General features: G+C 47.6%; 1 protein-coding gene across 1 annotated transcript in view; it reads left to right on the forward strand.

Annotated features, from left to right (window-relative positions):
- The first annotated feature begins 735 nt into the window (after positions 1-735).
- SLC45A4 (solute carrier family 45 member 4) overlaps positions 736-13,813 on the forward strand; it is an 89,627-nt gene continuing 76,549 nt past the window's right edge. Inside the window, exon 1 of the mRNA XM_074898363.1 lies at positions 736-837. The gene's annotated coding sequence lies outside the window, so the exon portion shown is untranslated. The remainder of the gene's footprint in view (positions 838-13,813) is intronic.

A 13,813-nucleotide genomic window follows, 5' to 3' on the forward strand; every position in this document is an offset into this window, starting at 1 on the left:
GCACAGGGACAGAGACCCCAGAGGTATGTGACACTGTTTGACTCCCTGCCACTAAAAGGTTTCAGCCCATCTGAGTCCTCTGAGCAGCTCATGCCCTTTCCCTGTTTCCCTGGGCCTCAGTGACATCCCCACTCCCCAACAGGCAGGTGATGAGGCTTAAGAAATGCTTGATGCACAGGTCCTGGCAGCAGAGAGGCACTTGGTCGACCTGGGGAGTCGTGAAGCAGCCAGGCAGAAGAGAGCTTGAACTGAACAACCTTGTTCAGAAAAGCCAGGACCAGCAGAGTCAGAATCTGCTCAAACCATGTGGAGTCTATAACAGCAAGGTACCGGCTTGAATCAAAATGCATCAGCGTGCACGTTAAGGCATCTCTGCTGCTCATAGTGGTACCCTTCCTGTGCCCTCCATCTCGTGCTGCTGAGGACGTCGTTCCTGCCCACCCTGTGGATACACCATTTGCTTGCTTTAACGTGCGTCTAACACCAAAGGCAGGAGAGAAACTTCCTCTCCCTGTGGAATTCGCCCCAGAAAATCCTGAATTGTAAAGCAGAGGAACTTGTAGAACAACGCTTTACCTCTGGGTCATAAACTATCACATATATTAGGAGGGAATTTTTTATTTTTTTTTTCCTTGCCTGAATATGTGCTGATCTCATTCATCTTGGGAAAAGCACGGGGTGTTCTCATCCAGGCTATACCTGGCAAGCTGCATACACTGTGACAGAGGGAGCGAACTTCTGAGCAAGCTCTGCAGTGGCTGCTGCCGGGCTTCTTGTGGTTTATTTCTTGAGCGAGAGGCCGGCTCCTTCACCTGGCATTCTTGAGAGAGATGAAGGGTAAGTCAGCAAATCAGCTTCACGCACTGCAAGCATCCTCTGCTTCAGCCATGGCAGAATTAGCTCAGGTCGGGATTTGCTGGTAGCAGGGTGAGAAACGTCTGCAGGGTTTTTTCCCCTTCCACCTCCCCTGGAGGGAGAAAGCAAGCAAATGTTTTGAACGTGCTGCATGGAGGCAGGTTGCAGGAGCTGTGGTACCCGGCATGGCTCAGCAAAGTACTGCCGGGGAAATCAACAGGGAACGTTCCTGATGCTATTTTAAACATCGGCAGAAAACTCGAGCTAGCAACACTGAATTTGACGGGGCTGCACAAAGCCAAGAGCAGCGTCGGAGGCATGAGCTGCCTGCCGGGGTAGCAGGGATCCCACACACCGCAGAGCGAGCTGCTCCCACCGATGTGTGGGCTGCTCAGTCGGTCGGTTGGTTTGTTGATATATTGGCTAACTACGACATTGCTTTGACATGTCAGCTGGCAAGCCGGCGTCTGGATGCCTCGGTGTCACGCAGGCTCCTCCGTTTCAGCCCTGGGAAGCCCAGCTTAGACTCGCTGGCCGGGGTTAAAAATGAATCGCAGTTAAGCTGTTCAAAGGGATCCACGCTGCTGCCAACGTGAGTGCTCCACGCCTGCCAGCGCAGGTGGAAGTTGCATGTCGGTCTCCAAGGGGGGATGCAGCTTTTTGCCGGGTGTCTGATAAAAAACACCCCTGTTCTGCCAGGGCTCTCTGGAGCCTCTTGTCTCGCTTGCCTGTGAAAGGATGGAAAGGGCATGTTGTGGGATTGCTGCAGCCCGTGGGTGCTGCTGAAGGCAGTAGGCGAGATTAAAGGCGGTATCTGAGAATAAAGATACCGCAGCAACCCCTCGTTTAAGAGTAAAGAATATTGCAGGTCTGGCTACTGCAAGAAATGTCCCCTTTGTAAATGGTGCTGTTTGGAGCAAGAAGAGCAATTCTGCAGATTCTGCTGCAGCTCATTTTGGTCAGTTTAATTTGGGAAGGGCATGTTTGCTGGCAGGTAAAGGAGGCAGCCTGGGAGACTGGTGAGGATGCAGAATTACCAGACCAGGCTGGTGTTTCAGAATGGTATAATAATCTCAAGGCAGGGGAAGAGAGTCTGGGATGTTTTACCTTCTGAGATAGTCAGGAGGGGAGAGATCTTACCTTAGAGGGCTCCTCTTGTCTTCATAAAATATTTTTAAAAATAAAATTTTCAGAGACAGAGCCTGTTCTGCAAAGCCCAGACACCGCGATGATGGGCGTTGCTGAGACCAGCTGTCTTGCCTTCCATCTGAACGCCAGGCCTTCCCAGAAACGCTGTCTGTGCAAGCAAAGCGGCTCAGCCACGGGGGCTTTTTTTAACGCCTTGTTTTGCGTGTGGGTGCGTGTGTGTGTCTGTGTTTGTGGGGAGGAGGTGTGAACTGCTCGTACCCCAAGTCTGACTTTGCAGCCGTGGTATTGCCGTAGCTGTGATGATGGGTAATACGCAGGGCTGTGCTTTTAAAAGGAGAGCTCTGGCTGGGTGTAACATGACGATCATTCCTGATGCTTTCAGCGCTCACGGTCTCAGGCATTTCATAGCTACAACTGGTGCCTGTTTCTCAAAAGCTGGAGACAAATGCCCAGTGCTACCAGGGGACAACCTGCACTGATGCAGCGAGGATACGAGGTCTGAGTTGACACATAATTCCAGCTGGGGTGACGTAGTGAAAATGGCAAGGAGAGCAACTTGGTGGTTGATTTGGACAGGATGGAGATCAGAAAATCGCAGCGAATCTTCCTGGAGAGGAAGCAACCAGGGATCAAAAGGGAGAGATGATGTTTGTGTGTGCTGGGACAGTTCCAGGAGCGTGGAGGGGGCGAGGGTATGTAAGGCAGGGACTGCTCCCTACACTAACTCGTCACCAACCGTGCTCGCCAGCAAGTGCACAAAGCCACAAATGAGGGATTTTGCGTGCTTGCAAGAAAGGGACCTTTGCTCCTTCCCCACTTCCCTATTAAACTTCGTGTTGCAAACTGCTTCAGCTCTCCTTCCAGAGGGAAAAGAGCAGCTGCTGTGAAGGCTCATTTTTAAAAGCAGTAGCACAAGGAACCTAAAGCACAACCTTCCTCCTGCATAACTTTAGGTCCCAGAGGCTGCTTCAGGACTGATTGTACCCAGACTCTTCAGCAGCTTAAGGGCACTTCCTCTGCAGAAGCAGCAGTCTGCCATGGATTGCTACTTCATTTTCTTTCACTACAGTTTTCACACTAAATTTATGGTCTGTATTATTTTGTTTAATGCTGTTGAGGACAAAGGGCCCTCTGTACTGAGCGACCCTATCAAAACATGCCTATTAAGCCTCACCCTATGAAACCACAGGGGCTGACTGCTGCAGGCTTTGGTGGCAGTTGTGCTGATGTTTCTAGTCTTGAAGATTCCAGGAACTGAGCGTAGAACAGCATTGCTTTTGTCAGAAAGGCTGGAGGTCTGGTGGTAGGAGAGCAAGAACGGTGCATGAGGGAAGGCTTACAGCTCTCTGGCTTGCAGGAGACCTTCCAGCTGTCCTTCACCTTCAACCTTCACCCAAGGTGGAAAAGGAGCTGGAGGGCTGCTGTCCCTTCATGGCTTGTTGGTAGTTTGTCAAGCAGGGGTTGGAAGGAGGCTCCAGCTAACTACTGGGCATTCCTGTCATTTATTTCCTCCAGCACCTCATGCTGATGCATAATCTGGATCTCCATGAATCTCTTCATCCGCCTCTGAAGGATGGGCACTGCTTTGCTTGGCAGGGGTCAGAAACCTTATAATCTGCTATTGGAGTGGGGGTAGCATTTTAGCCCTCCCACCTTCCCACCACGAAGGGACCAAGCACCACTAGCAAAGTGGTCCCAGCTGAGCTGCTCTCCTGGACTGACATCCACAGGGCGCCTCTCTCTGCCATGAAGTCGTGTGTCAGTGCAAGCTGCTCTGAGAAGATGGATCCAGACCCAGAACTAGGCGAGGGGGATTAGATCAGACACAAAGCAAACACCTTGACAGCAGCTGCACACGTGCACTGAAGTAACCACAGAGCCCACAGCTCCAAGACAAAAACACTAACCTGAACGGCAGCCAGATGATTATTTATGAGAATGCACCATTCTTGAGCAATTTTTCTAGCACATTCCATGCAAACAGGCCTTCCTTGAACACCACACAGCAGCATTTACCATCTCATGGCAGCTTTTTTTTTTCCCTAATTGTAAGGGGTGGGAGGGCTCTTCACCTATCACTTAGTGTCTCTGCAGGTGAGCAGAGTCTGAGCATCCTCACAGACCCCAAAATCAGCATTAAACTCTTTCATATGACCAGTTCTGCTGAAGTCAGTCAAGATCCCACCTCTCCACAGAAATCTAAGGCCTTTGAACTATCATATAGATATTGCCAGACTAATAACATGTCCCTTCTTTTTCTTATCACCCAGATGGCCTTGCCAGGAAGGGTGTGTTGACTTTTCCCAGTTTGTGTGCAATAGATTGCACTGCAGAAGTGATGTTGATCCTTCAACACTGGCACTACCTACTGGTGTCTGTGATATTTTGCTAAATTAACTAAATTATTGATGGTAAAAAAGGGATGTGGAAGGAAAATGTATAGCATCTGTCAAGTCAGGGGTGACATCCCCAAGGTGGCCTGTGTCCACTCTGACCTGCAGTTTGAGCTACTTTGAAAACAGGGAGTTTTTAAGGCTTTATTTGTCCCAATTTATCAACTTCCATTGCACAACAGCACCTCAGGGCAGACAGGATGTATCACCAGATGCATTAATTGTGTTTCTTGGTTAGTGGTGAGTGATGGACGTGTGCTATTTGTTCCGAAGAGAATGAAATGGCTGGAGTCTCTCCCTTCCCACATGGGAAAGCTGGAGGGATGTTTCTAAGGAGCAGCTCTGCTCCTTGGCAGACACTCCTTTTTGATCCGAGCTTACAATCTCATCAGGGCCCTCATTTCTGTGTGAAGGAGGGAAGGGGAAGCAAAAGTAGCACTGCCTCTCCCTCTAGTCTGACCCTTGGTACCCTCTACAGTGGTCTGATTTGAAGAGCAGCAGAAATACTGTATTTATTGCAGACAGTCTAACAAAAATTTTTCATGTTTTCTTATTCAGTAGAAAACTGATATTCTGATTCTTCCTTGATCAAATTTGATCACTCTGAAAATTTCATTCATTTTAACCTGTCAAAAAAGGACTGGGGGGGGGGGGGTGGTGGTGGTGGTGGTGTATAAAACCGGAGTCAAAAGAAAAAAAAAAAAAAAAAAAAAAAGAGTAGAAATTGAGTATTTTCCTTATTTGCAATGTGACACACTAAATAATGCTTGGAAGTGGCAAATGCCAAGGGAAAACTGTTTTATTACACAGTGTCACAAAGGAAAGAAGCAGCGAATCCTACAGTCAGGCAAAGGTGGATTGTGCCCTGTCCCTGTGCCACGCTGGAGTCAGACTGAGTAACCTGCTAGGTCTCCTGTACACGTCCTTTCAGACCTATTTTGGGGTATTTGACATGATCCTCAGCATTGTCAGACACGGCAGCAGCTTCTGGCTGGGATCACAACTGTGTCACTAGCTGGGGACTCCTGTATTTGGCTGATGTATTCATGAACATTGAGCAAATATCTGCTAGGAAAGGGAGAGGATGAGGCGGGTTTTTTTCTCAGTTTGTGGTCCGTGGGCCACCCATCACTGCCACAAGACACACTGTGCTTTGGCAGGGAGGAGAGGGAGTTTCAGATAACAACTCACACACACAAGCCAACAGAGAAAACAATGATAAACACACAAATTAAAATGCAGCTTAACTTTGCTTTAGCAACCTATGAAAACCACAGCAGCGGTACTGCACAAGGGGGGATTTGCACACTTAAGCCCAAAGATTAAGTGGCCACAGGAGTGAAAAAACCTTGACAACTGCTAATATATTACGCAGTTCTTGTCTGAACATCCTGAGCATCTGAATTTCCCCTTTAGTGAGCTGCATTAGGCTGCAGAGCAGCCGGCTATCGGGAAGCTTTGGCAGGAACGGTGGAGAGGCTGGATGCTCTTGGCATCCTTTTTGACAAGTCTATTGTGCAGATGAGTTCGCAGAGCCACGCAGGGTACCGAGGAGAACAGTGGCCTCTTCTGCAACCGGGCAAGAGCTGTGGCTCTCCACACGTTGTACGGTATCCGCTTCAGCCTCCGGCACAAAGCCCTGTGAGCAACGGAGCCGGGACCACGTTGCCTCTTTGTATGAAGTCTGGGCAGACACATCCAGGTCACTCGCTCCAGACAGCATTCACGACCTGTGTTTTTACCATCTTCCAGCTGCCCAGAGGGGAGCTTGGAGCCTTGGCAGCAGCCCTGCCACTGTCTCCAGGGTCCCTGGGCTGCGCTGCCTGCTGGAGCATGGCCGGAGCGTGTGGCAGCTCAGGCACTTGGGAAGAGGCCACCACATCCTGCTTGGATGTGATGAGCCTCACGCCACGGTGCCTTTTGGGTTCATTTAGGCACACAGCTCGTTCTTCACTGGCTGAAGGGAGATCCAAGAACAGGATTTAGCTGTAGCCCATCCTCCCTTTTCTTCTCCTCCTTGATCCTCTAGGAGGAATAAAGGCAAAGGAGAATGGAGGTCACCCATGGCCAAGACAAGTCCACCCTAATCTCCCTCTGGAGCCTTGGTGGAGTCCAGCATTCAAGCTCTGGGAATTATTGAAAATGGATAAGTGAGCAGGAAAGGCCAGATTCTGGTAGCTGTGAAAAGGAGAGGCACACTTTACCCACGCCATCGAGAGAAAGCTGAGGGTTTCCCTCTGCTCCCAGGCTTTGGACACTAAGGTGCATGGGCTGACAGACTGGAATACAAAAGGCTGTGCCACTCTTCTTGTGGGGCTAACAGGGAGGGACAGCACTGGAGAAAACACAAGGGCTTGAGGATGATGCTCGAGGGTTCACACTCACGGGGGAAGCTCACTTCTGTGCATACTCCTTCTGTGCTTGCTCCTGTGGCATTATTATGCCTTGTATGCATTTGAGAGGGAAATAATAACTGTCTGATAGTCCATTCTTCTAGCAGATCTTCCCTTTTGTTTCTGAGGCCATCTCAAAAAAGACTTTGCCATCCTGGAGAGAGAACCAAAAGTGCAGGATCAGCAAAAAAAGATGAACTTGCTGCAAGTAAACTTGACACCCTCTGCAACATCCAAGAGACTGGAAACTTAATTTGCTTTGTTTCTACACAACTAATCAATTGAAACCAATCAATGAAAGACTGCGGGTTAGCATGTTCCTGCCTCCACCCCGCGGGCTGGTGGTGCCACCCGATCAGCAGATCAGGGTTAGCACAGATGCTAACACACACGCAGGCACACCCTCCTCCAGTGACATCCCTCCCGCAAGCTTGTTTTGGCTCTCAGTAATGAAAAGCCTGTTCAAAGAAATCATTCCAGGTGATGTGACATCTCATGGATGTCTAAGTATTACCTACAGCTCAGCCTGGATAAAACAGATTTTTTGATATCCCTTTTCTCCCAAGCCTTCTCCCTAGATCTTCTAAAAACACAGTGGGCAATACGTTATCTGCCATGCAGACACAGCTCCTGAGTGCCACCTCATACCTCTCTTTCAAGGTCCATGACTTTAGGCTGCAGTTAAACCCTGTGGATTTTTTCAAGCTCAGCTTCTCCAGCCCTGCAGGTAAATCTCTTGCACGCCTCTTCCATCCTTTGTTACTAAAGTACATTCCATGGGCCCTGATCAGGCTTCACTCTTACCCAGTAATTCAGGATGCTACCATGGAGATTTTTCTCCTAACCTCTCCTTTTGTCTTGCTTCCCAGTCTGCATCCCTCCACTGGCTCCTCCCTTCACATAACAACAATCTCAGATCTTCACTCTCAAAGCCCTGTGACTTCTCTGACCATGGCCATTACCCCCAACAACCAACCCATGAAGGCAACCAACCTCCTCACACTTTCTACCACATGTCTTTGGAAGGGCTCCTCAGGAACATTGAAAAATCAACCTCATGACAGCCCCCCCAGTCTGTGGTAGAAACCCATCTTTGCCCCCAGTGACTGCACAATGGTCGGGTTGCCACACAACATACTGGTAAACATCACTTTCCTTCTTCAGGTTCCCCCGTTTGCCTGAGCCCACACATTTTTCTATGTCTTAATCTTGGAAGGTTTTGTTGTGTAGCACACTTAGTCCAGCTGCAGCTTCTCGTCCTGTGGCAACAAAAACCAGGAATAATAATAGCAAGGTGATGATTCATTAAAACCAATAACCTCAATAATTAGGCTTACTTAACATTTCCAATTGTATAAACAACTGAAAAAAAAAATCTTAAGCTTTTCCAATATTTTTTACTTTTCCAGCTTCTCACACAGAAACTTTCAGTATTGGGCACTTGTCTCAGTCATATCTCCTCTCTACACAACAGTAAATTTGTAGAGTGAGGTGAAACTTTTATATTGCCCATATTCTGTTAGTGCTAAACACTCTCCAGCACCTCTTTGCTTCTGAGCAAGGAGGAGCCCAGCTGCAGCCCTGCCTTGGTGCTGACACTGTTCCAGCTGATGTTGCTATAGGAAAAAAAAAACAAAACAAAACAAAACAAAGGCAGAACTGTCCAAGTTTCAAGTTCCTGAAAAATCTGTTTAAATCAGCAGGGATAGAGTCTGGATGCAAATTTCTCTGCAGATCTGATGCTCAGTGGGTGAATCTCTGCCATCCACCACTGCGTTCAGCTGCTGCTGGCTGAAGTTGTACCCTGGGTACAGACTCTTTCTCTGCTACCCCCCTGCTACCTGCCCCTCTCTAAATAACCCTCCTGCCCACTGCCTCTTCTCAGAGACAGAGAATGAGGTGCAGACCAAGACAAGAGCTGCCCATGGGACTAAGAGAGGGTGTCTGTGGGATAAAGAGCCATCAGAAGTAGGAGAGCACTTGGGATAAGACACCTGAGGGACAGATGGGCAGGTAGCCTGGGAGCAATGGGGCAAACTGACTGGGACAAGGTGGCTGGTGAGATAAGGAGCAGTCCTGACTGCAGAGGAGACAAGGAGCCAGGGAGGAAGATCTAAGACGACTGAGCTGAAAAGGGAATTGAAAGGTCCAAACTGGGAAGAGAGGTGGGCATCAGATCCCTGAGCAGAGCCTCACCCTCCACTCCTCCTTTCTCTGTCCTCCTCCCTGCATTTCAGGAGCACCAGAACCTTGCATTCAGTTAACTGCAAAAGATCTCAGTACCCTGCAGCTCCCAGGCAGACGGGCAGCAGGAGCGGCTGCTGAACCAGTGCTGCCCTGGAAATGGCTGCTTAGACCCCAGCAGGGCAACTGCCCTGATGCCAGCTTTGGGGAAGCCATAGTGTAGCCAAGACTTCAAGAATCACAGAATCGTCTAGCTTGGAAAGGACCTTGAAGATCATCCAGTCCAACCATCAACCCAACATTAACATTTCCCTCAGCGCTGGGTCAGCTGGACTCTTCAACCCCTCCAGGGATGGGGACTCCACCACCTCCCTGGGCAGCCCATTCCAACACCCAACAGCCCCTTCTGCAAAGAAATGCTTCCTAATATTGAGAGAACTTGACCTCCAGGCTGTCAAACCTGTCCTATAGCCCTCAATCCCCCCCCCCCAAAAAAAACCCCAGTGAATACAATAATATGGTGTTAAAAATGGAAAGTGCTTATGGAGAGAGATCAGCTTGCTTTGTTACACAGTTGTATGTTCTAGGGTTCCTTTTGATGTAAATGTGTGAAATTACACATTTATTGCAAGATTCAAATGTAGCCATGGCAACGTGATTATCAAACAGTTGCATATGAAAGTGTAAATCCATACAGGTTTCTGGCTGGCAAGATTAAACTGCCCAGAGACAAGCCTCAATATACGCCAAGCCTAGGCTCTCCATGCCCAAAAAGAATCAGTTCTGGCTTTTGCGCCTAGGAAAATTTCATTTCTTTGCATCCACATTGTCTCCATTCAGCTGGGCTGACCACCAAGCGGATGCAGAAGGGCAGCTAAAGAAGCCATCATGCAAAAGATGCATCGTGCATCTCCCTGCACGCTGCTACATGGGGCAATGCTGCCTTCAACAGAATCAGAGAATCATCAAGGTTGGAAAAGACCTTGAAGATCACCTAGTCCAACCATTAACCTCACACTGACAGTTCTCAACAAGACTGGTTTAAACAAACTCCTTTGCTCAGCCTTGCAGGGGACAAGAGTTCAGCCAGGAGCTGTGTCTCCGAAGAGCAGGTTTAAGTTACACCTCGGGCAATCGTCAGGCTGTATTCATAGATTTATGTGCAAGAAAAAAGGCCGGGCAGCCAATGACACCGTGCTTGGAGCAGCCAGGGTATTCCCCCACCCACAGCGTGCTCATGTGACACCGATCTGGTGACATCCAAAGAGGGGACAAGCAAAGCTGGCATGTGTGCTGGCTGCAAGTAGGAAAAAGCTGTGCCCTTACAGCCTCGAAACCGTGACCTTGATGGCCATTCCTTGGAAACGAGGCCTGTCAATTAGTTTTCCACAGCCAGAAGTTACAGGCTGAGCCATAGTATCGCAGCCAAGAAAAGTCTGTCAGTCTTCTGCCTTCTCCCCTAGACACGAGGCAGGCTCCAAAACCTCACACAGTGGTGTCTGCACATAGACTGTGCTCAGCTCAGAGTCCTGTTGTGTCCAGAGTGATGGGAATATCATCAGGTGGACTGTGAAAGAACACAAGACTGTTATTAAAAGAAAAAGAAAAAAAAAAAAAGAAAAAAAAGGAACACAGCCTGGTGGGGAGGAACTAAATGTTTTAAATAGACACTCAAAGTTTGGCAGAATCTGGCTGTAAATGAAAACAGAGTAGTGGAAATGCACAAATTTGTCCTTGGTTTGCTTTTTTCCAGAGACTTGAGGTGGCTCTTTCACTGAGAAACATAAAAGTAGGGCAGAGTCCTCCAGCGGGCACCCGGGAGGTGTTCAGAGCCCTGAAGTTTGGGGCAGGAGCCCTGGCATGCCTCTGTAATCAGCAGAAAAGCAGGTTCTCTCCACGACAGTGTGGTGATCAGCTTAGTCGGACACCTAAAAAACCTGATGGCAATGTCCCCACACTGTCATATAGGAATTCACAGGATGGCTTCCTCAGTAGGATGTGCCTATACTTAATTAACCTCTGATCCTTATTTCCAGCAGCAACATCTCTTGTTTCTGTCTCCAGCAAACGGCTCTTGTAGCACTTTGACTAATAGATTAGAGTCTGCTCAAACCTGGCACCTTCTTCTGCCCTCGGTATTTCTGGGGACCCATCAAATCCCTTTTAACCTTCCCTCCTGCAAGGCAATCACACCAGAGATCCACCAGGCTCTTGTTTCCAAACCTTCCAAGCATGTAAAGTTCCAGATCAACTGTCTTCCTCAAGTTTCTTTCTCTGCATTGTGAGGTTTTATAGCAGAATGTCTCTAATTTCTCTCATAGAATATTTTAAATAGTACCGTTTTACAGGAAATTTTTGTCTTGAAAAAAATACAGGTTTTGGTCACTAAAGCCCTTTCTCAGTCAACACAAGGCTTTTGATTTTAAAAAGTGACAAATATTGGTGCTTAATTTTTAAAAAAGATCCGTTTCCCCGAGCTGTTTTAGAAAAATAATAAAAACTATTGCTGTGCTAATTGCTATTACCCAAACAATCTTCACATCAGCTCCTGCCCGTGGCCATGCAGATAACAGGTCGTTCTGCACACAGACTTGCCCTTCCAGGCTGCAGCAGTTTTTAAGTGTCTGATTTTTGATTAGCCATGAATTATTGCTAAAATAAAGGCCCTGCCATTAGCGTTGCCTGATGCAATGCCCCGACTCCTGCGACATGGGAGTGCCGGGTGCTGCCAAGCCATCCAAGCCACGCTGCCACGGCAGAAAATGGCCCAAAGCCCTTGGAGAGGGGAGGCGAAGATGTTGCCTGCACCTCCTCGTTCCGCTCGCTGCACCGCCCTTTGTAGTCCTCTGATCTCCGTAACTGGAGAATAGTAATGGCAGCACTGGAGTCTGAAGTGGCTTAAAGGTTTTATTTTATTGCTGGAATAGGGCTGGGAGGGTATGAAATCTGCCGGTGCTCGGCTCGGAGCAAGTCAAGAGCTTTCTGCTGCTCGCAGACACGAGTATGCTGAATGTACCGGCCTGCCGTGCGACAGCCCAGCTAACTGCTTTTATGAATGGAGTTTAAAACAACAGATGTCGTGAAGCTGTTGCTAAGAAGCCTTTTTTTCTTTTTTTTTTTTTTCCGGTGTCCTGACTGCTCTGGCCAATATAAGCCCCAGCGCTCCCAAGCACTGCACAGCTCTGAAATCAAGGAAGTGGGCAGGAAAAGAAAAGCACAGGTTTCTCTATCTGTGCTCTGCCTGCGTTTAGTTGAGCAATTATACAATTCCAGATATGTGATTATTCCTGGCAAGGTTTATTCATCTCATGGGAGACTTCTGGAATAACACGATGCTTTTGTAGGGAGTGTCAACCACCAGGCAAACACGCTTTCCAGATCTGATTTTTTTTTTTTTAAATATGTAAGTAATTGTTTCTTTACAGTTTGGTCTTTGCCTTCTAATGACTCATATTTCTACCTTGTCAGCTTTCAACACAGGCCCTGCCCTCCCTCCCAGTACTACAGTCCTCCCAGATCTCACTCACTGTGCCAGGTCACCCAGGGTGAAATCGTGAAAGATGAGAATCCATTTTGCCGGCACCCTGAGCAGATGTTCTGCTTACGGGGGCTGCTTTTAGGGGGGTGCAGAAGCTGCGGGCACAGCAGTCAGAAGGCATAAAAATGAGGCACAAGCCTGCCTCTAATACATTCCAATAGAGGTTTGTCTGTGGTTTATTATTTGGACAAATCCAGATGCATTTTCACAGAGATAGCGACAGACTCTGATCCCCAGCACTGCCTCTGTGCCAAGTGTCTCATTGCTGTTCCAGCCTCCTGCAGTGCAAAAGATCTCTTCAAAATAAAGAGGAAGAAAACTTAAACATTCATAAAACTAATTCTTTAGCTTTCATCTCCGTGAAATATGAAAGCATCTTTTTAAGAGGGTTTGGTTTTGTTTTTTTTTTGGTGTGTAACTTTTCCCCTTTCACTCCTCTCCGAAAAATGTATTCAACTTGAGGCAGGGAACAATTATGGAAAACTTCAGGCTGAATGGTTCGAGCATGGCCAACTTGTAAAGTAATTGGAAACATAGAAAGGAAAATGTTTGGCAACATGGGATAAAAGGTGCTATGTAAGTGGAGTATTCATTTTTAGTGTAAACTCTCCTCTCTCTGATATGTTAATTGTGTTTTGCCTGATCCCTTGACAGTTCATTAATTTTTTTCCAATTGCAGGCTGTTGAGTGCAGATAAATTTCAGGCTATTATGGGAACACCCTAGAAGTTTGTATAGAAAGGAAACTCTCTGTTTCCTGTATCATCCTTCTGGGGATCTTGAAAGAGTTCACAAAAGCCACTTAACCAAACTTTCATTGCTGGATAACGGAAGGAAAGGAAACTGTGAACAAGCAAACAACACTCAATTCCATGAGACAAGAGATACTCATAGGTCATTAGAGAGAAAGTAAAGTCAACGAATGCAACACACACACACACAGAAACTATCTTGTACTCTGACAGTAATGGGAATTTCTGTACCTATGCACTATTTCTGATCTATAAAAAGGTAAATCATTCAAAGTGCCAGTGAGACGGGTGGTGGAATATCTGTCCCTACAACGTGTGGAATCTTTTAGCAATTTTTTGCAGTTTAAATAATATATCACAGGCTGAGTTGGAAATGGTCGTGGATCCGTTGAACAGCTTCACTTTCTTCCTGTCATTAACAGCACGGTTGCCACAGGTCTGCTACAACCAGCTCTGTATTTTTTGTCACGTACAGATTGAAAACAAAGGTCTGAACAGCTGTGAGTTTTCTGGGGGCTGGCTTCAAGCGCAGAATTCAGACAGAGCTCAG

This window comes from Athene noctua, chromosome 2 (genome assembly GCF_965140245.1).
Source record: "Athene noctua chromosome 2, bAthNoc1.hap1.1, whole genome shotgun sequence".
NCBI classification, from domain to species: Eukaryota; Metazoa; Chordata; class Aves; order Strigiformes; family Strigidae; genus Athene; species Athene noctua.